This window comes from Centrocercus urophasianus, unplaced genomic scaffold (assembly GCF_019232065.1).
Source record: "Centrocercus urophasianus isolate 14NV4802_14NV808 unplaced genomic scaffold, USGS_Curo_1.0 seq_14, whole genome shotgun sequence".
Lineage (NCBI taxonomy): Eukaryota > Metazoa > Chordata > Aves > Galliformes > Phasianidae > Centrocercus > Centrocercus urophasianus.
The window spans coordinates 17025471-17050219 of record NW_024884586.1 but is presented as its reverse complement, the minus strand read 5'-3'; the positions used below and the strand labels follow the sequence as shown (position 1 = coordinate 17050219).

The following is a 24749-nucleotide window of genomic DNA, read 5'->3' as shown; positions in this document are numbered from 1 at the left end:
GTAAATAAAAGTTTAGCATCTTTATTTGTACTTCAAAAAAAGAATGAGTCCCCCAACCTCTGAAATGGAAGAACGCTATAATCGGTAGTTCTAAAAGCCTTCAAAGCTGGACAGGAGATTTTTGTCCAGAAATACGTTTAAAGTATCAGATTCTGAAGCAGGATCAAGATCCCTATCTTTATCCAACATGCTTTCAAAATGCCATGAAACTTGCCTAAAAACTGGACTAAAAATGCCTGCGTTGAGATTTAGTTATACACATAAGCATAGAACGCATCAGAAAATATGACATAGCAATCTTTCCAACCAGACATCACACATGAAAGAACTGTTGGAATGTTAAAGTAGTTCTACATTTTTATCTTTGGAGAACTGTTCACAATTAACACACAGGTATTGTCAGCTCAGATCTTCATAATGGGACTTGAAACTGTCAAAAATCTACTGACAACTTAGATTAGGCACTTAGACAATGAAGGGACAGCAATTCTTTAAGTTAAGAATTTTCTTTTGATGTTGCCCATGCACACAGAACACTGAAGTGTCGGGAGAGTTCGAGTTCCTGAAAATAAAGTTGGAGGATTTTTCCTGTTTGGTTGGTTTTTAAGCCAGGCTTGTTTCTCTTCGCAAACAGCACCGCATTATTAAGGGAGAAGACTATCAAGGGTTTTATAAAAGCCTGGTATTCCAACTCATTCTTTTTCCACACCATTTGCTGGTACCTGAAATTTACTTATTTAAATAACAAAGGCCTGATCAGACTTTCTAGACAACACTCGGAATGACCTTCTGCAAGGGTCTCTCCTACATGTGGCCCAGAAGAGCTAGAACAGCTGCCTTTGCAGCACCACTCTCCATAAAATTGTAATTTGTACCAAGGGATACATGCAAACTACATATAGTTCCCTGTTCTATTACCACAGACCTTAATGAGAAAACAGAATCCTGGATTAGTACCTCCAGTCACAGGCAAGAACTACAGCACGCATTAAGCCCCCATCACTGCAGTTTCAAAAGAAGCCATGCTTCAGAAAACCACGTGGGAGAGAGACTAATGAAAGCTGGAGCCCACTGCTGAGGCAAAAAGTATTTCATAAGCCCTGGAAATTCCATTTTGAGGTAAAGATTCAGGCAGGCATGAACAAAGTCTCTCTCAGTGTGTCTGCCATGCACGAGACAGCACTCACAATAAACAGAGAGTATCATTCTACAGCTACATGCTAACTTTAAAGCAAAATGCAAAACAGGAAAAAGCCATCTCAGAGAACATCAGAATTGTACATTATTTTAGCACACACTTGTATAGCCCAGTACTACACAGTACTTCCTCCACAACACACAAAGCCTGAGCAACTACCACTGATTCATAAAAAATAATGAAACTTCATTTCAAAGACACCTTCATCAGCTGGAAAGATTTCTCACAACTAATTTTTTAAGTTTGAGCAAAAAGCAGCAGTGCTTTGCAGAAGCAGGAGGCTGTTCAGCCTATCCATGTTTACACAGCTGAAGCCAGGAAAAGGTGTAATTCACTGCAGTACTGAGGGACGATCAAAAACCAAAGCAATGCCAGTAAAACATCCATTGCTGACTAGCTCCATCCCAATTTTTTTTGTTACAATTTCAGATTTTTCTTTTATTTTCATGTTGAAAGTTAACAGATTTTAAGATTCCTTAGCCACAAAATTTTTTAAGTGTATATAAACTGGAAATACTTGTCATGCTACAAAAAAATATCTGCGGAACTCCAATAAATATGATTGAAGTATCTAAAAAAAGGCAAGAGAAAAAAATAGATGCATGACTTTTTTTTCCTAATTCAAGTTTTTGGTGTTGTTTTTTTTAAAAAAAAACTGTTGGCTCTCTGTCTACTTCCCAGAGAAGTTGTGGATGTTCCCTCCCTGGAGGCGTTCAAGGCCAGGTTGGATGGGGCTCTGAGCAACCTGGTCCAGTGGGAGGTGTCCTTGCCCATAGCAGGGGGTTGGAACTACATGATCTCAAATATCCCTTCCAACACAAACCATTCTATGACTCCTCTCCTCCAGTGCTCTCACGACAGCCTCAGAGCAACTCTTTTTGCAGTATCATTTACTTCCAGTTACCTTCTGCAGGCAAGGTTGCACAGAAGGCCATATTAAGCATAGGGAACAACCTTCTCTCTTCAAAAACCAGGTGCTCCATATGGAAGGAGGAGAAACTAACAGTGCTCCATCAGCAAAGGCTGCACAGTAAGGAATGGTCTTGTGCCATCACCTTCTCTGCCAGCTGCTGCAGACGTCACCAGCAGCACCACTGTCCTCTTTTGTAAAAAAGGCCCAGGATTGGCAGTTACTGGAACTGTGTTAAATCACAGATAAGATACCACATATTTGGCATGGCATCCAAGCTGAGGCACACATCATCATCACTTTAAATACGAGGAAAAAGGCAAAGGGTAATAAAGAATTTATTAGGAGGTTCTAAAGCATCCTGAGCATCCAAACCATTACAGGTGGGAGGGAGTGTGGAGAACACTTTAAATAAGATATAAGATGATCACTTTTAAAATCTGGTCAAGTTGCCAATTCATAAAAATGAAGTGTATGTGGTTGTATAAAGCACTTAGAACACACACTTGTAGCCTTCCTCTAACAACCAAGTTACCCCTGGCTGAAATGCCCCTGAAGCACCTAAACACTTCGTCAGTGTCAATTAAAGAAAAAAAAAAGTGATCGTTCTTTATACCTGACAAATCCTCTATTACTTTTTTTCTGTTTTATGTAGAATAACATCTAGAGGGCACCTGGCCAACTACTACCTGTATTTCTTCCAAAAGTAGGTGCAGAACTACCTAGACAAGTGATCACACATTTCTAAGTGCAAAAATCCTCAGTATCCTTGAGCTTTTATTCCTTCAGACTCAGCTTCCAGGGGAGATGTAATAGCTCATGACCAGTGGCATTATGAACTACCTACAATCACCTTTCAGAAAGTATAAAACTATCCCTGGATTAATCATAAAACGTGTTCCATTTTCCACTTTACTCTTCTAATGGCAAAATTATTACTTTAATTAAAATTCTTGTCGGTGATCGAAATTGCATGGACTGGTTGGTCTGCAAACAGCCTTCATCCCATTCATTCCTAAAACATGCAAATGCTTTGCTAGTGCTAGAAACAGGGACTTCCAGAGGGAAAAACAGAGGACTGAGGAGCACTTGCACCTCTTACACGTCCAGACATACTTTCAAGTCACAACCAGGAAGAACACTGACAGCAAGACATAAATTTGACGCTCCTTGGATTAATTTCAACTTTGGAGACAGCAGTCCTCCAGTCAGTTTCTTGCTGGCATGCATTTGTCATAAATAATCCTGTATTTCTGATGTGATCGCCTCAATTTCATACAGATAAAGTGCCACAATTCACCTCAGTTAAAGCAGACTGGAGGTTGCATGTTTATACAAAAACATTCAGAAACTGAATGAATCTGAGTCATGTAAAGCGTACCAGCAATTCTCTATTATTATCTCAATTAAAAAAAAATACAATCCACTGCAATTCCTTAAAATATCAAGATACTTAAACTTTGGCTACTTTGGAAAGTACAACGAAGACACAGTTTATGTGACTTATATATACACATGTGCACAAGTAAAAATATAAAAAACACACACAAATGCTATTAATTACTGATCTGCAAATGGAGGGATGCTGAATAATTTAAGATTTTAAGCAAAAGTCTTTCTCCACTCAAAATCCCTTCAGATAATCTTATTTTTCATATTACACAGGAAAAAAAAATATTTTTGGATAGCTAAAGTTAAATGTCTATTGTACTTAGAGACTCTCAGGTCCAAATCTCAGCCCTGCAGTGAATTTATTTATAGGACTGAGACTTCCATCAGTAACATTTACTTTTTAAGATTTAATTTCTGAATATAAGAACAGATAGGATTTCAGTTTCAGTAAGCATCAAACTTTTCCAGGAATGGATGCCAGCTCTTCATATCAGCTATTCTTTGGTAAACCATCCCAGCTCAGGAAAGAAGTACTTACCAGTGTTGAGGAAGTTATTCCCTTCAGCCTTCTACCCCCTCCTACAAAAGAGGAAAAAAAAAAAAAAAAAAAAAAGATATGACCAACATGTAAACCTCAGTCTGAAACTGAAAAAGCAAATTCAAAGATTTGGAAAATTTGGGGTCTTCTGGGGTTTTTCTGTTTGTTTTTATTGATGCAGAAAATAAGTATAAAATAACTCTCGGAAAGACAATTTCTTTTCCGTAGTGGGGAAAGCCTAGGAGACCTCTGGTTCTAATAAGGATTAGAATATGACTGATCGCTATCATCAGGGAAATTAGAGATTACAGGTACAAGCTTTCCTAGTCCTGTGCAAGGTCTGTTTGCCTCCCCTGAGGGAAACAACTCTTCTCCATCACTGGAAGATCCGAGCCACAAGCCCTGCCAGCTGTCACAGCTCACTGCGATAAGGTCACCCACGTTAGGCACGTGCCCACCTCCTGCTCGAGGTTCCAGCAGCACAAACAGGGCAAACCAGGTGGTGAGACAGCACAGCCACCAGAGCTCAACACCCAGAGCACGAGTGTAAACCAAAATCAACGGCAGTTCAAGCTAACGTGCTGGGTCATGAACTGCAGAGGCTGTGAGGACGCACTACCCGATACACGGCCTGTGGATGAGAAGAACACTTAGCAGCACAGAAAGGTTGGGTACTACTTAAATCATCTTCATATGAATCATAAAAACTTGAGTCAGAGTCTTAAAAAGACAGTTAAAATATAAACGATACCTCATTTGCTCAATTTCTTTGCCTGATGCTAAAAAAAAAAAAGCCTTCCAAAATACTCCAGTTTTCTAGTAAAATACTAGAATATCAGTCTATTTTAAGCTCTGACTCCACAGTCAGCAAGACCTTTACAGCAAGGTTTCCATCCGCACACATCTCCACAGTGCTGGGTTGAAGCCCCAGCCACGCAAAAAGGAACAGCCACAGCCCATGCTCTGAAAATACAAAACCTTCTAATTCTGCTTTCGTGCAAGTACCGAGTTTTTCCTGGCACCTCTGCTTCATTTAGCAGAGAAGTTTAGCTTAAAGAATAAAGTATCTGTTGAATAATGTCATTCTGAATTTTCAGTTTGCATGGGTTTCTCAGTAAACATCTGCAGCAAATCAAAAGTGAGTTTCCTCATAAGCAGTGCACTAATGGGAGCTGTATAAAAACTTATGCTGATACAGGAGAGTCTTCCTAAACAGGGAGACAGAGAAATGAAGAGCAGATATGCCTGCTGCTAACTCCAAGCGTCTTGAACAGGCTCACACTTTCCATTGCTCTTCATATTTTTATAGCATCCTATGCGCTAGCCCTTACAATAACCTGTTAAGTGGTTCAATTTCTATCACCTCCCACATAGAGACAATTGCTTCTCAGTTGTGAGGTAGAATGTTACCTTCTTTGGTTTTGATCCTAGGTCATCAATAACATAAATATCTCTTTCTCTGCATGATAGCTGAACTCCTAGAAGTCCTAAATTGAAAAACTCTATCATCCATGCTAGTTAAACTATTTTCTTCTTAAAAGGAAGAACAAGAGAAAAGGCAAATTAATCAGACAACCCCCCCAAATTTCTCACATTTGCCTGTCTGATACAAACAATCCTCAGATAATTAATTTAGTAATTTTTAAGGCAGCAGATGTAGTGATAATGCCACTTTTGTCTAGTCAAAAGGGACAGCAAGTAGAGATGAAACCATGGTCAAGACAGATGATCTCTACAGGGCATCATTATCTACCCTGAAGGCGCAACTTTCTTTAGCAATAGTAAGCACTGAGCACAACCTTTAATTTCCTCTTAATAAATACATTCATGTATCCTTAAGTTTGCCACACGGCTCAGGAAGGCTCTAACTCAATACAGCTGATGGCTATTGCACAAAGAGATTCCAGCCCTCAGGGGACAGAGCTTCCATAGCTAACAGACTTCCACTTGGCAATAGAGAGCCTAAGTAGCAATACCAGAGGTGTCAGCGCAGCTTGCGCGTTCTTAATAGCAGTCAGTGCTTTGAAATGAAGGACCTGTCAGTCCAATGGCTTATTTCAAAAGTAGAATTCAGCTGTGCTTCACAAAGCCCTAATGAATCAGTGGAGCATGACAATTCAAAACCCCAAATCAAAAACTTGCCAGAAAACAGTTTGTGACCAACTAAATCTGTATAGCCTCGGTTCTCAACAAGTCTATCTGCAGCTACTGGAAGCCAACCCAGAAGAGCATTAATGGAAAAGGTACCAGATAGAATCTGCTTCTATTGAGCAAATTAGATTGTTTCTCATTCTCAGCAAGACGACATACACAAGCTTGCACCATCTCTTAACTCACTACAAAACACACTAGAGAATTAAAATTAAACCACTCGCAATCACACGTATTAATAAAGAAGAGGGGTTTTTAGCTGTTACTTTAATTAAAAACCTGCACCCAACTGGTCCAAATATCTTAATAAAAAGTAGCAAGTCACATTTTTAAGTAAGTCAACCAGATTTTCAAGACTTGATTGCATATGACCCTCAGCAATCTGAGATACCTACAAGCCTGGCCCTGCTCTGATCTACAGGGTAGAACCAGGTAACCCCCAAGATCCCTTCCAACCTGAATTATCCTGAGTTTGTAGTCTAATACAAGAGAGATGCATTAATTTCCTAACTCCTTTTCCTACACGATGGCTCTCTATTTTTACACTCCAGTATGATTTCCAGAAAATGCTTCACTTGTAGCCAAACAAATTTTGATACGCATCTATACACACACTTGAAGTAATAAAAAGATTAAAATAAAGGCTTTTAACCTTTTCAACATTTCTAGACAACGCATGTAAGAGAAAATACACTGCTATTACCAAAACAATCATATTCTGCAGATCAACTTTAATCTGTTTGAAACCTGAGAATACAGAGAGAAGTTAAAGCACAAAACTCCTGCATTCAAGGCTTGGTAGCCCCTGAGGATTTCAGAAGAACTACACATGATGGTTAAATGTGTTTGCAAACAGCACCGGCAGATTTAATACCTAACTGCTAAGTATCTGTACACTGAAATGTTTGGTCACATCAGTAAGACACTGTGGTCTTGAAGTTATACAATAACGCTTATGCTACTGTAACCAGAGACTCATTTGGGAAAAAGAAGTGAGAAATTAACAAATACTTTTAGCCCTTTCCAGTTAGTACCTTCCCTAACTCTGAAAGCTAGCACAGGGCACTGTTATACCATGGATATATAAAGTTCCTGATTAAAGCTACGTACCACACTGATATTTAATCCTCTAACTTCTTTTTCCTTGCCAACAGGACTTCTGACTCGTTCAGAGCACAGGATGGACTCTGATGAAAAAGGACTGGTTGCTGTGCAAAGGAAATTGTGACATCCTCTCACGATTCAGAGCATTTCTTCATAATATTAAGCTTAAATCCTCCCCACCCCTCCCAAAAAAATACACTGCATAGAAGATGTTTCATCTTCTCTGACCCTCCTCTGTCTTTAGATGCAAACTCTTTCAAGCAACTGTATTTTTTTTTTCCTTTATTTGAAAGGTGCCCCATATAGAGAGAATGCTATCAGTATATACTAGGACAACAAGTCATAAACGTTACTTCACAGTGATTTTCAAGTTAAAAACAGGAAAACTTCATATTCCTTAATAGGATAGGATTTCTATAGCCTCAAGGAAAAGACAGACCAACCAACGCAGATGGAGTAGACGAGATATTTTAAATGACTTACTAACTGAGTGTTCACATTTCAAATATCCCATTAGTTACACAGGTGCTGCCACTTCCATGACAAAAAAACACACCTCCTGCCTCAGCAGCCAGGCAGGCAGGTGGCACAGAGGCCACAAGCTCCAGCCCTAAATCAGAGCTCCCTGTCCATACCATGGAACTGGCACAACTTTGAGTTTATGACACTAAAAGCCTATTTTGTTGGGGGATAGATAGACTCACTTCCTCCAAAACAGTTTAGAAAACCATCAGCTGGAGGAGATCCATAAGCTACGTGGCTTTGCAACGTTTAACCCACACATGAATACACAACACCCTCTCCTTTGAAAACTCCCGGTGCATTTCTCAGATCAGAGATGCATATCCTAAAGCCACTTGAAAGAGAACAAAGTTAGCATAAATTCATTCCTTGAGGATTAACCACTTAATCCACCTTGAAAATAAAACACTCAGCCTCCCAGTTTTTGCTTACACCTACACTCCCCCTTTACAGGTAAAATGTTGCCATCTAAAAAACAAAACAAAAGCAAAAGCATTGAATTTCCAGCTGTAGTACATCCTTCCACAGGATAAATAAGGCATCCATGATTTTAAGAAAAAAAAAGTATACAAAACGAAACTAGAGAATTTCAGAAAGTCCACCTGACCTATGACTATAGGTAAGCATGGTAAAAGTTCATCCTGAACAGCTACCAAGGGCCCCATGTATTTCCCATATAACCCTTCCTAACGTTCAAGAAGTGATCATGACTACAATTCCTGTTTTTGTGCCCACGGCAATACTACCAAGAACACGAAGCCTCCCTCTGCTCAGTGAATCACTGCTTTCAGCTGAACACAAAACCACCTTCAGTGCAGCATGGCTGAATTCCTGCTCAAGTAAAGTTGCATTACCCCAACCTCTACGTTGGTGAACTTCTTTGGTGTTTAGCAGGCATCGTTTATCCACACACACGTCAAAAGGAAGCCCCACTTGTAATGAAGGCTAAATTTCTGGTTATTAGCAGTGCAAAACCAAAGCTTTCATTGATGAAGCCAGCAGATACGGAATTGTATTTTATTTTTCCAAAAATTACGATTCAAATCCTAAGGATGACTTTAGGGTCAGATTTTAGACATTTCTACTGCATTCTATGACATCCCACGAAGTTCCTGGAATCGGGCATTTTTGCTCATTTTAAATACAGTTTATCAATTAAACTGTTGCCACGCTTAAAATAACTGATATTTTTTGCAGTCTTAGAACTTGAATTTTTTTTTTTTTTTTTTTTTTTTTTTAACTTTCAAAACATCTACAAGTATCCACCTTTTTCCCCTTCAGGTGTATGGTAGGTAAATCCACAACAGAAGCCCAGCGTCCAAACGCAAAACGCACAGCCCAGTTTTGTTTCAACGCTTAAAAAGAATTCCAGAGGGGCCTTATTCAGAGTCATCTCGTTTGCCTGGTTTTTTAGATAATATGTCCAGAAAAATCAGTTCACTATCATCTGATTTTCTCAAGGTGCATTGTAAATTTCTCATTCCCATGGTGGAGAGGTTTCTGACTGCATTTTATAGTCCCACCACTCAGGGCTACTTGGGAAAAGGATATAGGTGAAGGAATCACAAAGAGGAGAGAAAACTATTATCTCGGAAGAACTGCGTTTGATACCGGTTAAACACTAAGGAAATCCAAGTAATTGCTTTAACAACTGAAGACAAGGCGAGGAGAAAAAATAAGAAAACTCTGCTTCAGTTCTCACTGTAGTATTTTTCTCTCCAATTCCATTAAGAACAGAGGGATCTCCAAATTCCTGTTTTATTCACTGAAACATGACAGAAAAATTTCATACTGAGTGCCAGCCTTCTTCCTTTTCTAGCAACCCACTTTTATCTTGGAGAGAACTGGCTTGCGGGAATTACACATTAGTGAGGCAGAAGAGTTTTGGGAGAGGTCCAGAGTACAACGGGAGCCGATCCGAGGAGCGCTTGCAGGGCTGCGGGCAGGAAACAAACCTGGCAGCATCTCGGCTACCGCTGGCAGCGCTGAGAGCTTCTCAGGGGGCAGCTGGGGGTGCTTGCAGCCCCTGCCTGGGCGAGCTGCTCCTTGAGTCCTGTTGGTCTCCTGGGGGGTCATCAGGGGAAAAAACAGCATCAAAAATAAGCAAATAAATAAATAAATGATCAGAAAAACAGCTAGCAGCTCAATCATGAAAAAGGGCCGTTCAAGGACTCCGGTCTGCCATTTCCACAGCACGCAGTGCTGTTAGCTTCATCTGCCACCAGGGGGAAATGCCAAACAAGTGAAAAAAGTTAGAGCAGAATAATAATGATGAGGAATAAAATTGGAGAGAAAAAAAAAGCAAAAAAAGTCAAGAAGAAGCAATAATCCTCCCTCTACCCTCTTCCCCCCTCACACTACACATTTCAGCAGTTTGGAGAGGAAAAGGCTCTGCCCAACAGCAGAGCTTTTAGGGAAGTAGCAGTGAAAGTGCTAAAACATTAAACAAGCATTAACCAGAAGCACCAGCAAGCAACAACTAACTCTCAGTTTCAGTGTCAGCACTGTGACTGCAAATCAATTAAAATTTTCTTAGAGCTGGCATTCTGATGAAGAGCAAAGTTTCAAGATTACGAAACTTAGAGAACAGAGATAAAAGAACATGAATTTTTAAAGGACCATCCAACAAGAACGTGTGAATTAATTTATTTAAAGTGAATACATATTTTATAGAAAAAATCACTCTGCTTTTCAGAAGACTTATTGCATTTATACAGAATCCCGAGAGCCTGGACTTTTTTTGTTGCCGTCGAAGAGATTTCAGAACAGCAGGGGTCCCATTAGACACCCTGTTTTTCTTCTACCTTATAAATACCGCCCGTACACCATTTCCATGGTTACAAAGTATAGCGAAAACTACTTACAGGGGATATCAGTTATGGGAATAAATCAGTATTAAGCATATTTTGATAAACGGCAACTTGCGTGCGACAGGAAACAGGCAATTATACATGGCATTTTAAAATTAAGGAGCATCAAACCGAAATGGGAAAACGTGCTCAACAAAGAAGTTTAGCACACATCTACAGGGTAAGAAAGAGACGAGCTCTGCTATCACAAGGATTTGGAGTTTAAAGCATCACAGGGTGAGAATCACAAGGAGCAACAGGGAGACTCTCAGCAGCAGATTGATGGAGATTAGCTACACAAGCTTCTACTGATGTTACCCTACCACAAATATCAGACAGAAGCTAGGTACATAAGCTATAAGAAGCAAACAGTCAAAATTCAGATGCATTGTGATTAGCGATTATATGGCAGGGTACCTCACAGCAACAGATAATCTCTCACACTTCCATATTTATAGAACGGTTTCAAAATCAGATACTGTACTTTCAGTAAAGCTCCTCTCAGTGTGCCCCTGAAGCCTGCTAAAAGACTGATTCTTCAAGGATGCATGAAGAAAGATTAAACCTCTTGATGCATACTGTTAGTCTAAGTAAATCCCAGTCCTACTTAGAGTTTATGGGCCGTCCTTCAGTTTCTCCCCTTTCATTTCACTTACGCTGCAGCTGGCACACTCCCCCATGCAACTGACCTATCTGCCCTGCCCTCCCTCCTTCACACTGCTCCAGCTGCAAAATCCCTCCTTTCTGATGGCAGGGAGGGTGTCACACTGCAGGAAGCAAAACGCGTCACTGACTGGCAAGGGGCAGAAATGAGTCCACCTTCTTCCTTCCTTCAGCAGATGCAAGTCCTATCCTGTGCACACCAAGTAAGAAACCACACCTTGTTGCTTTTGCTTTTGTTTTAAACTGCTGCAATCAGAAGTCATCTTTCACTTTCTCCAGCTTGTCACAAGTACAGCTGGCAAGTTCACTTTGATGATCCAGTGACACAAACCTGTTCTTTTCACTTTGAGCCCAGACGATCTACAGGATGACTCAGAAAAGAGGTATTTGAATCTTGCCATCATCACTATCATCACTAGAGCACTGAAAAGAACAATTCCTTCGTTGTTTATTTTCTGCTAACATTGTGTAAAAGGGTCATTGAGAAAACAAATCATTTTAGATATATTTGCATGCAACCTGTAAAGTTTTTGCTGTGGGTCAACTTTCAAATCAATATGCTGGAACGAGTATACGTCCAGACATCCTGTCTGCCACAGTTCCTAAGAGAAGTTGACCTCTTCAATGTAACTGTTAGCTTATTTTTAGTGCATATACTGAAGCAATTTCACATACATATAGCACAGCTGCATAAACTTGAAGTTTTGCTCCTAGTGTACATTTGCATTCTATGTTTAATGACACCGTAAAGTACTTGAATACAGAAGCTCTTTTTCTCTTTTGTGGAACTCGTGTTTTAACAGGAAGCAAGACAGCTCAAACTAAGAAGCCACACATGAATTCTTACCTTAAGCCACAGATCGCTCTAGATCTAGTATGTCACAGGCATCTGAATAATTATCCCGAGACAATATGAAAACGATTTGTTAGTGAACAGATGTTCACATGACAAAAATATCTGTTTGAGGGGACTGCTAACAGGGAACTGTTTGTTCCTTGTTCTCAAAGTCTGAAGACAGATCAAGATGAAAAAGGTAATGCTTCTCACCTTCTAGAAGAGTTGTTTTTTTTTCTAGAAGGAATATCACAAATTCACTTTCACACAGTTCTCCACTAAAAGCCTCAGACTTCTGTTGGGCGCTCTGAGCTCTGTGAAAGGCAGCAAGGACCCCCTGCTGTTATCAGAAAGTTCTATTTTCCCTATTCCTGAATAAACACAACACCTGTTTTAAGCACAGCCAGCTAATATTTACTAAAACCCAGTCTCATTCTGCAGTTGATTTTGATGTGCTTTTTAATTTAGGCTCATTTTATTTCAGCAGCCATTCTTTCATTATAGCACGTTATCATGCTGATATTCCTGATGTCTGGAGCACAGAGACTCACTAAGGAAAGAACTAGCTTAAGATCCTCCCACAGCAAAAGAGATATGCTCTGTGTACATATTAAAGAAAGAAAATAAACAGTATTAAGCTTTTTGTAAGTTTCTGGTTTAGCGTACTGAGAAATTATTACCGAGCACTTAAAGACATCACCTTTCAGAAAACAAAGAGCAGCACGTCTTGTAAGCCTACATAAAAAGACAGTAAACAGAACCAGGCAAAACGTGCTTGTTTCTGACTCTAGGCTGAAGGGAATACGGAAAGCTCCTTTCTCTCCCCCTCCATCCCACGATGACAGCGTGACGAGAAGGGCCCTTAGCGCGTTCTCGGATCTGCTGCTGGTGCTCAGCACACAGGCTGTACGCGCTCCCAGCGCAGCACAGGCACAGAACAAGCACTGCCTTCCTGCAGCCTCCGACACAGCTGTCACCGGGCCTACGGCCGCTGGGCCCACACCGCTGCCTGCAGGCCCCGGGCTGCCCCTTCACCCTGCTTCCCTCCCAGGCTATTCCAGCATCAGCGCTTCTGTTCCGATTTCTGAAACTACAATGCCCACGGTGGAAATAAACAAACAAAACAGAGGGAATTAGCTGTTTACTGTGCGAGGCTTGGTCCTCGCTCTTGCTCTTTACCACAGCTGCTTTCCTGCAGCTTGTGAGCCACCGATGGCTGCTGCCGTTTGATCCCTGAGCGCACCCGGACCGCCTGCCGGGCTGCCCTGCGGCTCCTGCAGCACACCTCTGTGGAGGGGAGAAATCCCCTCTGCCAGTTCCATTCCTGCCCGCCTCCCTGCACTCACATTTCCCCATTCTCTAAAGATGCACAACACAGGCTCAGAGCTGGTTTAATATCCACAGATTTCTCTCTCCTCCAACACCAATTCCTCACCCTCCTGTTTATTTTCCTACAAAGCTATTAAATGAAAAGCGCAATTAAGTGGTGGCCCGAGTACCTCAAGTGTTCTCTTACAGAGAACTCAATTTCTCTGTCAGGTTAATCCCATCCTGACAACTACTTTAAGGCTTTTACTTCCCTTACTTCATCATTTTTCTTCTCCCAGGATTCCTTATCTATCTTTAGCTCGGCAAAGCCCAGGTTTGGGCGAAGGGAGTTTTGTCACCCAGGAAAGACTGAGATTAAAAAAACATTTTCCTAATATCTTTACCCTGAATGACGTTTTGGGTAAAGCACTGGATTCAACAGTCTCACAAGACTCACACAAAGCCACTGAGGAAACACAGCAGCATAAGCCAAGGTACAGATCAAGCCTTACGACTCAGCTTCAACAGGTAACATCCTGGAGGTCAGAAAGACACTGGCATACAACAACAATGAACAACCTTCAGCACAACTAAAGAACACCGAGTCTTGTGTGTTTCTGTACTTACCACCATTTCATCTGAATACTGGAGGTTTAAACAAAAATGGTTTCACTACACTCTTTCTTCTCCCAGAAAAAACAAACAAACAAAACAAAGCAGACCAAAAAACCAACACACAACCACACAACAGCTTGTTCCTTCCAGGGAACAACCCACAGCAATAAAAAAAAAAAAGTAACAAAAAAACAAAGATTTCCCAGGCAGCCCAGAGTACACACAACTTTTTTGCTTAATATATGTAATTACTTGAACAGTGATTTACTCACTCAGTGCAACAGAAACCCTGAGCTCATAATTAAACAACATGCAACACAAAAACAGAAAAGCGAGAACAAGGTTATGTACCCATCTTGGGAAAACCTATTCTTTCTTCCCCCTTGGAATTTTGTCAACTGACCTCAAAATCCAAGCTTCTCTTTCCTTCCTCCTGTACAATATACCAGATCTGCATTGCAAAGTACGCCTTTTCCCTCCTCTTCCAAGAAACACCTGCTCTAGGAGGAAGGAGAGCATGAAGATATTACTCTCCACACCTTTTTCTGCCCTTTCTGTTACAAGAAAAATATACATCCTTGTACCAGGCAGGAGGTGTCTAAGTTCCCAAAACAAACAGGGCATTTTTAAGAACACTAAAACAAGAGGCAATTAACGTCTCGGAAGTTGCTCCTAGTGAGTAATAGTCCCTACTGCCATTTTAACCTGCGCTAAATGGCATATTTTCATATCATCTATTGGAGAAACATTAAGAATTCCAATTATTTCAGCCCTTTCTATTTTCTCTAGTTGCATTAAGAAGCACAAAATATCTGGCACTGGTTCTATGGGGGAAGTGGCTTGTATGTCATCCTTCCATACACACTTCAAGCTCCAGCCCTGGAAGAAGGCAGAATGCTAAGAAGTACTTTTTTTCCCCTTCCCCTTAAAGAGACTAGGATGGTGTTTTCAGTGAACAGACAAAAGGGCTCTGGCTCAGCAGTAGCACGTGTTGCTCGTTTCAGAACCCAGTTCATTAGAACAGTCTCTGTCGAGATGCTTACAGCACTTCATCTTCCAAATAAAAACACTCTGTTAATAGTAATACCTGGCTTACAATAACAGAAGGATTAATTCCCGGTTCCATATGTTTTAGCAGTGTCTAAAGTTCATTAATACAACAAATAATGGTTTGCTGAGGCAGAAACCCAAGCAAGCTTCTGTTGCTTAGATTACAAAAACAACAGAAAAACATCACTTAAGTTTCCCATTCATAAACATCTAAAATAATGAGTTCTACTTTTCCAAAACTTGCATACAAGTTCTTACACAAGCAGGCAAGATACCAATCATTTTTATGAATTGAACTTTCTGCAGCTATTAGCTTCCCACTGCAGTCACACAGTACACTACAGACTGCTCAAATTCCACAGCAGATTAATACTAACCTACCAAAAAAAAAAAAAACAAAACCATCTTCCTACAACTTGCCAAGCATTGCAAGTATGCATCCACACAACAGCACAAACTGCTATGAGCTTCTGACTATAATAATGTAAGATTGCAATTCAAATTACTAAATGCACAAATTGAAAGAAGCTGAGAGGGGGTTGACTCCTCCAACAATAATCTAATAAACCACTTTGATGTCTACAAATGTGTGCAGAGCTGTGGGACTGCGAGCAAGGCTGAAGGATGCAATTTTCCTGCAGCGGAGAAAGCGTTACAGCGTGGATGTCGCATCTGCATGTTCACACACGAAGCATCAGTCATCTTGCCCTCCAGGCTAGCAGTCTTCTGGACACAAGTGTCTGTCTCAGCCCTTCTTCCTGCTTCTCGGACATGGTAAGAAAGGACACACATACTACACTGTCAGCCTAACTACAACATCCCCAGCCAATTCCTATAGCAGCAGGAGAAAAGTAAATTCACATTTAGAAACACAGTAATCAAAGAAGCGTTACTTTCCAGAAATATTTCTTCCCTGAAAATGTCTGCTCACACACCTCACAAAAAATGTGACTCCTTAATACAAAAATACCCCCCAGAAATCACACTGGGGTGTTTTAGCTAAACAAGGATTAAACCTGTGAGATTTAAAACCTGCTATTCACCTGACAGCCAAACTGCTTTAAAACCAATAACATTCCCTATTCGAGATCAGTGTCGAGTGAGTGAGAAGTTTTGGCTTTAAAATCAGAGTTTCAGAGAAAGCTACAAAAATCCTACTGAGAAAACCATAGGAGAGATAGGCAGTGGATTCTTGATGCTTATTCAAAAACTAAACTTACAGCTGGTCATAACAAAAACACAACAGACTGAGTTAAAAATACAAGACAACGAGGAAAGAACTGAAAAAGAGATGCAGGGATGACGCTACCTACAGGAAGTAATGCAAGTCATAACACCAAGCTTACAAAGCAGCAGCCATTAAAACTATGGTGCACAGAAATCCCATCTCTAGAGAATGCTGTCTCCTAGGTGTTGATTGGAGAATATAGCAGGCTGAGACTTAATGATACAAAGCTCCTGGATATCCAACTTCAAAGCAAAGGAAAAGGGGCACTGCAATACGTACATCTGGACCAGCGGAGAGTTCGTACAACACATGTTGCATCTAAAAGGGAAAGGTGAACCAATTTGTACACTTCACATCACCTTAAAGCAAAATCCATGAGGGTACCTTCTCCTCCTAAAGAATATACTAAAAGACTGAAAACAGAACACTGAACAGTCATACAGCAGGAGAGGTACCGTGGCAAGGATCGCACTAAGCCTGTGAGTATATTTGTGACTAATCTGGCAAAAGCAGAGGGTGAGGGCATTATGACAATTCCCATTACTGCACAAAGTTAGAATGAAAGAAAAACTTCAGAGTTATAGCAGATCTGATGGTACCAAATAATTTATTTTGTCATTTTATTATCCTGCATTGACAAGTACAAAGTAACAGAGGGGAAAAAATAACCCTAGCTATAAATACACAAGGAGCCTTAACTATACTACTCAGGAGAAAGATCTTGAGATTGTTGCAAGCAAAGTTCAGCTCCCAGCAGCAGAAAGTCAGGAAAAAAAAATATCTCAGCATTTATGAGAAACACAGCTAAGAACAAAACAGGGAACAATTTGCTGTGATGCGTGCTATCTGTAGCTCTGGACACTCCACCTCAACAGTGGCATGGAGAGCAACGACAACTGGAGAGCACGTTGATGAGTGGGACTGGCTCCCTCAACATCAACCAGCCCCACACACAGGAAATGTGGTAAAACTGCCTGGAGCCTGCTGCTGTGGAGCACTGGGAGCAACAAATATAAATGAGTCCAAAAAGCCATCAAGTTCACTTATAATTAGTTTGAAGTTGCTGTTCTCGGTGTAGCTGCCCAAACACAGTTTCCATCTCAGGCAGTGGCTGAACAAGTGTCTGTCACAAATTTACTCCGTTAATATTTCAGCAGCTGACAGCCTTACTCCGTTTCCTATGCTGTTCAGTCAGCTGCTGCTGCTGGCCGCTGATAAAGGCAAGATGCTGGATGAGATGGACATTTGGTCCTCTGCAGCATGTTCGTTCTTACATATAATCACATTGAGCAGCCATACCAGCGTGTCGTGGGTTGCTTTGGAGGTTGGCTCTTTTGGTAAATAAACCAGGCTATAATTCAAGCACGTAACACTGAAAACAGAAATTGCAACCTCTGAAGCAGAAACCAAACTGTTTTATGCCTAGTGCGTGATATAATGCATCAGTAAAAGACATAAAAAAGCCACATCCTTGAATATATATATATATTATTATTTTTTATTACGTAGTCCATTTTACTGATAAATCTTCTAGAAATCCCTCACCAACCAGGATGTCAGCCCAAGGAGATTCAGGCAGTTAGTCCCTTAACGAAGGAAGGCCCAGAAAGCCAGAACGCAGCACTAAACCAACCATGGACGGTTGCTGGAAAAATTGCCAGGACCCATTTAAGGCTGGCAGCGATTTGGCCTCTTCTCAGCTGACTGAAGATCTCCTGACCCAATGGATTCCAAGGGAACACGTAGATGAATGCCTGACTCCTCTCCAAGAAAACGAAACTTGCCGAAGTCATCAGTCCTGCCTGACCCTGGAGCAGGACTGGATGCTCTCTTTTTTAACACGGAAATCCAGCTAAAGGAAACGCATCACCCCAAGCTGAGGCCCAGGACAAATACGGAATAGAATTCTGATTGAAAGTACCTCAAATTCTGCTAGAAAGCACTGCCTAAACAATTTGGGGAACGTCTGCCTTCTCATCACTGTCAGCCTCCTCCTCTTCTGACAGATGAGCTTTAGAAGATAGCCAAGCTGAGAGCCATGCAGGATGAACAAGCAGGTCTCTGTCTGCAAATCTTGCCACAGAACTTCCATTTTCTAGAGCCCAAATTACTAAGGGTCTGGAAAACAAAGCAAGCGTCCCATATATGCCACCTCTGAGTATTGCTGCAGGCAGCAAGATGAAGATGGATGTGCCCAATAAGCTTATCATCTTTATCCGGAACAAGCAAGTATCACGTTAAAAAAAAAACAAAACAAAACACATAAGAAAAAACAGAAGCTTTGTGATCAGTTTCACAAAGACACAAACAAAGCCTGAATAAAATTACTGCTCAGCTACACCAGTGAGAGAGCTGATCATGATCCAGTTTACATGAAAGATTTCTTTAGGTCATGCAAAAACATAAAATAAAAGCTGCTCTATGTTGTGTCTTTGTTTTACATAGTGGGTAGTACCATTCTATTTAAATAACCTTCTGCTAATGGGACCACAAGTTGGGTGTTTTGCTTTTTTTTTTTTTTTGTTTGCATCCATTTGGTTTTGCTTTTTGTTTGTTTTCTTCAGGGAGAGAGGGTTGTTACCTCAGCCAGTAATGGCACTGGAGCTGGTCCTGCTGTGAAGGAGGAATCAGCAAAATAATGCCCTTGTCATCCCAAAGATCATTTGCGCCAACTACACAGGCAACAAGCAGCACTACAAACCAACAACTCAAAGAAACTGCCTCTCTTATTCGTAGTTGGGAACCTCAGATTTACTAGCCGTTCTTGTACTTTGCATTGTCATAGGCTGAACATTTCAGGTCGAATTTCTGGCATCCCCAAGAGAGGGGATGAAGGAGGATTTAATCCTAGCATGTGTTTCTACTGAACTTATTCACATTTCAGCGCCTCCACTGATAATTCATGGGACAAAATCTCTCCAACCCATCAGTAAAGCCTGTCACAGATGCATGATCTGTCTTCCAGATGCAGAACCTGGATGAGTAACTTTTCTTCTGAATTGTCACATCCCTTACTGAGCACCAAGAAAGGTGTAAGAATTCCCAGTAGTACCAAGCGAACTTCCAAATGTCCTGAATAATAAAAGCAAACATTTATCCTCTAGCTCTCCTCCTAAGTCCAAGGTCAGGTGACACTACTTCAGCTAGTATTTAGGAACATCCAGTTGATTCAGATCCACTCCAAAATACAGGTGATAAATTTAAGGCATCTTCTCTTCCCACATTAGGCTGTTTGGAGACGAAGGAAGAAGTGGACAACTGCATGGATGTCTCCAGACTTACACCCACGTGCTGCCATTCCAAGCAACTGGTCTTAGCCATGATGCAAACTGACCCTTCCACCCTTACACTGCTCTCATGTTCTTCTACTTCATGTTTCTCCGAGGCATGCACACAAAGCAGGCTGCTTTCTTTGGCAACACTGAGAACAAGAATTCAAAGATTTCTTTCTGTAAAAATGCAGCACCAGCTAACAAAAACCCTTCAGATCTCAGGCCTTTAATGTCAAGGCAATATCTCTGAAGATTATTTTGGAAACATTATTTCATTAAGCAGTGCTGATGTTGATGGGATTAACAGCACACAAATTAACTGAAGCAGTGTGCCGGTCACTAAACTGTTAACACAAGAAGATACTCCGAGAAGTTTCAATCTACAACTCAAGAGATCAGCAAAAAACAAAGAATTTACTTCACAGAATTCACATTGTACAGTAATGAATGAGACACGGCAGTTACTCAAATTGCCTTGTATTTGGCCTTGAAACTGTCTCCACAGTTACAGAGTTGAGATGTCACAACATAAAAACACTTCAGTAAGAGACTACTAAAACAGTTTACTGCTGAACGTCAACCCAAGGCTTATGCAGAACCAGTGCCTCAAAATACGAATGACTAACAAGACATTGGAAGAGCACACGTCAGAGTTCCTGTTCTCTACAAATACCGTAAGACGCTGGCAGATACCACAAGCAGTACAGCTTATGTGAAATTTGGGGTCATACCTGGAGACGCTTCAGAATAAGAGACACAAATTTGAATGATGATTACTGAACACCACACCAAAGCCTAACGCTATGGATAGTCACCGAATCAATCCCATGAAGTCTGAAACAGCAGACTCACGCCTTCCAGCGAGCTGCTTTACTCTAGATGCTGAGGTATATAGCAGAAAGGGAGCCGGATCTCTCATGTTTGCATTGGAATCTAACTTCTTTGAGCAGCACCAGAAGAGTCAGTGGAAGCAGTGCTGGACCCAGCGGCTGGGACAAATGCTGAAATCTGAGCATTGCCGATGCTGCTGATTCTCCACTTGGAAAAGCGGGTTGTCCAGATTCATGGAGCAAGATACCTGACTCTCAGCAGTGCTCACATGGGACAGCTGTAGAATTCTGCTCAGAGCTACATACTGAATAGTTTACCAAGCAGCTAAGACTTCAACACTGAAACTGGTTATTTTTGCTGTGCATTGAACTGCTTCATGCAACTGACTACGTTAAGTCCTTTGTCCCAGACTCATAAAACATGATACAGAAACATAGTGATATTATTATGCACAGGAGATAACGGAAGCATTCACACACTGATCATAGACAAAGTGCATCCTGGAGATGTTTCAGTTCAGTAAATGCAAGTACTAACCTTAACTCTGACCCTCTGGGTGCATTAAAAATATGTAACAGTATCTGTAGAAACATAACCACACTTGCATGGGAATTTGCAATTTTTTGGGGGCTAATTCTACTATCGCCTAAGGGAGAGCCAGAAAGGGGGACCAATAAATAAATAAATAATCCAGGAGCAACCACCACCACCACCTTTTGATATTTTTTCAAGCCCTGCAGAACTTAATTCTGCCTCTTTCTGGGCAGCAGGCCTTATCTATGCAACTCCACACTCCCATAGGATTTCAAATTCTCATCTATTAATCATAATCTCCCCTATGCACCATAAGGTCTCCATTTCTTATTCAAACACCTACTTTTCCTTCAATCCTAGATAACCTAGTATGAGAATATATCCCAAACTTCAAAAACAAAAGTACCTTCCATATTTTGTATGATCTGTTTTATAAGAGTCTCAGCTCCTCTGGGGCAAGCACTGCTTATTTGTACACCACCCATACATGATCAGTAGATTGCCTTTAAGCTTGTTTCTGTTTGTGCTGCAGCAACAGTCAGGACTTGAAGGAAGTGGGCAGTTTCCTGAATTAAACACAAGAGGGAAGGCCTCTGCTTCTGGGTTAAAGCCTTCAACAAACACATAGCAAAGCAGAATAAATGAACTCATTTCTGCCTCAGCGTCTAATCTGAAACACAGCAATGATAATATTCACCAGACTGACCTGTTATCTTTCAAGTGAAGCAGATTCTCAAATAACGACAGGCACACCTATATTCCAGTGAATAAACTGTGCTGATTCACAACAACAGATTGCCTGGGCCAAATACCATGCAGTATTAACAAGTCAACAGGAAGCACTCCAAAATTATTACACTGATGTGCTCTCGTCTTCCTTCCCCTACATTCCAGTCAGCTGACACTCTTGCTGCTCCCTGTACATACTACAGGCACAGGTATCAAATCTTGCCTCCCCTTTCCCTTTTACGTTCTCCATTCTCACCCCTTAGAAGCCTTCTGTTTTTTCTTCCCCTCATAAGCTCACAAATGTGAACTGTAGCATTTGGAGAATGGTATTTGTAGCTGGGACAGTCACACTCAGTGTGGGAGTACTGAAGGTAGTTGCTAATCTGAAAGGAAGGATTCAAGTCATCATACACTTAATAGAAGTTCTTTTCTTCTCAAAACCATGATTATTCAATATAAGTAAAGAGTTACACACACATGATAGATCATGTAAACACAGCACAGAATCCCTGCCAATCTAACATGGAATCACATAAGTACAAAATCAGTGTTCAACGGGGAAAAAAAAAGCTGGGTACAAGACTCCCATAGAGTGAAAGTAGACTTCTGCTACATTAAAAACATTGTCCAAGACATGGCTTTACTGACTGCCATAGTTTTTTAACTGATTGTTTCCTTGAAGTGGGAATGCTATCATGCAGTTGTATCCACTTTTATAGATAAATCCCAATGTTGATGGAGAATGAAAATGTTTCACAGAACACGGCATGGTTGCACCTTCTAAGCTAAAGGATCAGCAATCTGAAGTAGTCAATCATCCCTCTCCCTCATGTGATTTTTGCTCCCATGGAGCCAGGAGCCATCTCCGCAGGGTTTCACCCAGGGCAGAAGGCACTAACGTCCTGCTGAGGGACACCCCTCTTTCAGACCCCTTCACATCACTATAACCTTAACCTGCTCTCCTGGCATCCTCTGGTTCCACAGACACGAGAGCCCCACTGCAAAGCTGTCCTAGGAGATGGGAGACAGCAGCCACACGGCAAGAGGGCAGACAGCCAGATGAGGCCAAACAACACAGGGTACTGAACTAATGCTGCGTGTACCACAGCAGCACCAAGAGCCTCCAACCGTGTTGCCAGAACTGACACTTGCAACGTTCATGATCACAGAATTGCTGTGCTATCAGTGCGGTGACCATTCTCACTGCAACTTCTTTGAACTAACTCTTTTCCATAAAATTTAATGCCCAGATTTTTAACAGTCCTATTGCTGTGCTAGAAGAGATGTTTAAACACATTTGTCTCCACACACACAAGAATTCTTATGTGCTCTTTTCATTACCTCATCCTCACATAGTCCTCTTCCTGCTGTTTTAAGGGGTTTTGTTTGTTAAATCCCACAGAGGGGAAAAAAAAAAACCCTCAGAATCTCGGCTTCTCTCTATTTAGACTCTGGTCATTACACGACGTTGGGGGGGAGTGTGGAAGCCATATGAGGACCAGAAACATATGTGAAATCTTATTGCATGACGTCAAGCCCCTTCTAACACAACCTCTGATCCCCAAGCAGACCATATGAGTCTGGACTACCAAAGATTACAGCATCAAAAGCAACACAGAAAAAAAAACGTATATATATCAAACAACACAAGGGAAGTTTCATAGCTTAAAACAAATTTCAAATGAAAAGCAGCAAAAATGTAGGGAAAAAAAACGCATGGATAGTATTTTATCACCTTTCCCATATTATGCAAGAATTCTTGAGGAAGACACAGGAGTCTGACGGACCTGAGAGAAAATAAAGGCTTGCCTCATATGTAATACTTTCCACACATGCGAAGCAGGGATTTAAGATATCCATCAACTTCCTTAGTAAAAGTTTTTAAAAGCTTTTGAGTAAGTCAGCTTACAGGAACAATGCTGTAATCATCCATTACACCAAAAATTTACTCAGCATACAGAAAACCAATAGTCTGGGATAAAACCAAGAGGCAGAAGAGGCAGATTAAGTTAGAAAAGAGAAAACAGAAAGGATGTCCAAAGTTCTGAGGAATCAGACATGCTTATCTTACACCAGCAAGGAGCAAATCTAAGATCAGTCTTCCCACTCATGCAGTTCTGTAGCAATGACAACAGCAATCCTAAACAACTTGTGGTGCTTGCATTAATCAGTGCAGGCACAGATCTGCACTGAACTAATCAACCCCACAGCCGAGGGGATACTGCTCATCCAGCCAGGGACCAGCCCAGAGCGTGCATTTAGATGGAACAGACCAACAGCATCACATTTTGACTGGCTGCAAAATTTGCAGCTCATCATCACAGGAACGGACACGTGATTCAGTTAAGCACAGCACAACCTATTAGAGCTCTGCACCAACAGCCAGACTGCCAACTATCATTCCTGCAAGAAGTAAGCTGGGAGAAAACACTGCAAGTACATTGCAAGCTTGAAGTCTAGAAGAAATTGACATCCAGTGTTAAGAATTCACAATAATTATGAGAAGGGGGAGATTTCCACGTGTACTTAAAGCCTGAAGTTCAAAGGAAAAGCAAAGCTGGTGAAACATATCAGAGCAGGCAGGCAATGGAAACAGACTGATCCTGAAATAAGTCTCATGGTGATAAATCCGGCCGTTTCGGCAGGATTTTCTGATAATGCAGAATAAGAGGTATGATGGGATTCACCTTTGGGAGAGGGAAAAGAATTGCAGCTGGCTCAAGGAGAGCTATCTCATGCCCAGAAACAGCAAAAACTGTTCTAGTCCTTCCCGGTGTATTCCTGACCAGAACAGAATCTGAAAGGGTAGCAAAGGAAGCTCGGGTTGCCACATCCTTTCCACTCAGAGTCACTGACAAGAGCATCCTTAACACAGCAAATTCATACTGCACACGCAACAAGATTTACACGATAAAGAGTTTATCAGGGACAATTACTGTAAGCTAAGCCCTGATCCAAACTAGCCAAAGTTTCATTGTTAGCACAGGACATCATAGCCCTTCTACAAGGTTGTGAAAAAG

At 41.2% G+C, this 24749-nt stretch overlaps 1 protein-coding gene across 5 annotated transcripts in view; it reads right to left on the bottom strand.

Annotated features, from left to right (window-relative positions):
• PHF21A (PHD finger protein 21A) overlaps positions 1-9836 on the bottom strand; it is a 100421-nt gene extending 90585 nt beyond the window's left edge. The window contains exons 1-2 of one of the 5 annotated variants that reach the window (XM_042813941.1): positions 9771-9836; positions 4039-4079 (exon numbers count right to left, since the gene is read on the bottom strand). The gene's annotated coding sequence lies outside the window, so the exon portion shown is untranslated. Of the gene's footprint in view, positions 1-4038; positions 4080-7299; positions 8449-9770 lie in introns of those variants that run through there. The other 4 variants (XM_042813943.1, XM_042813944.1, XM_042813940.1 and 1 more) reach the window with 4 other exon arrangements.
• Between the last annotated feature and the right edge of the window lie 14913 nt (positions 9837-24749).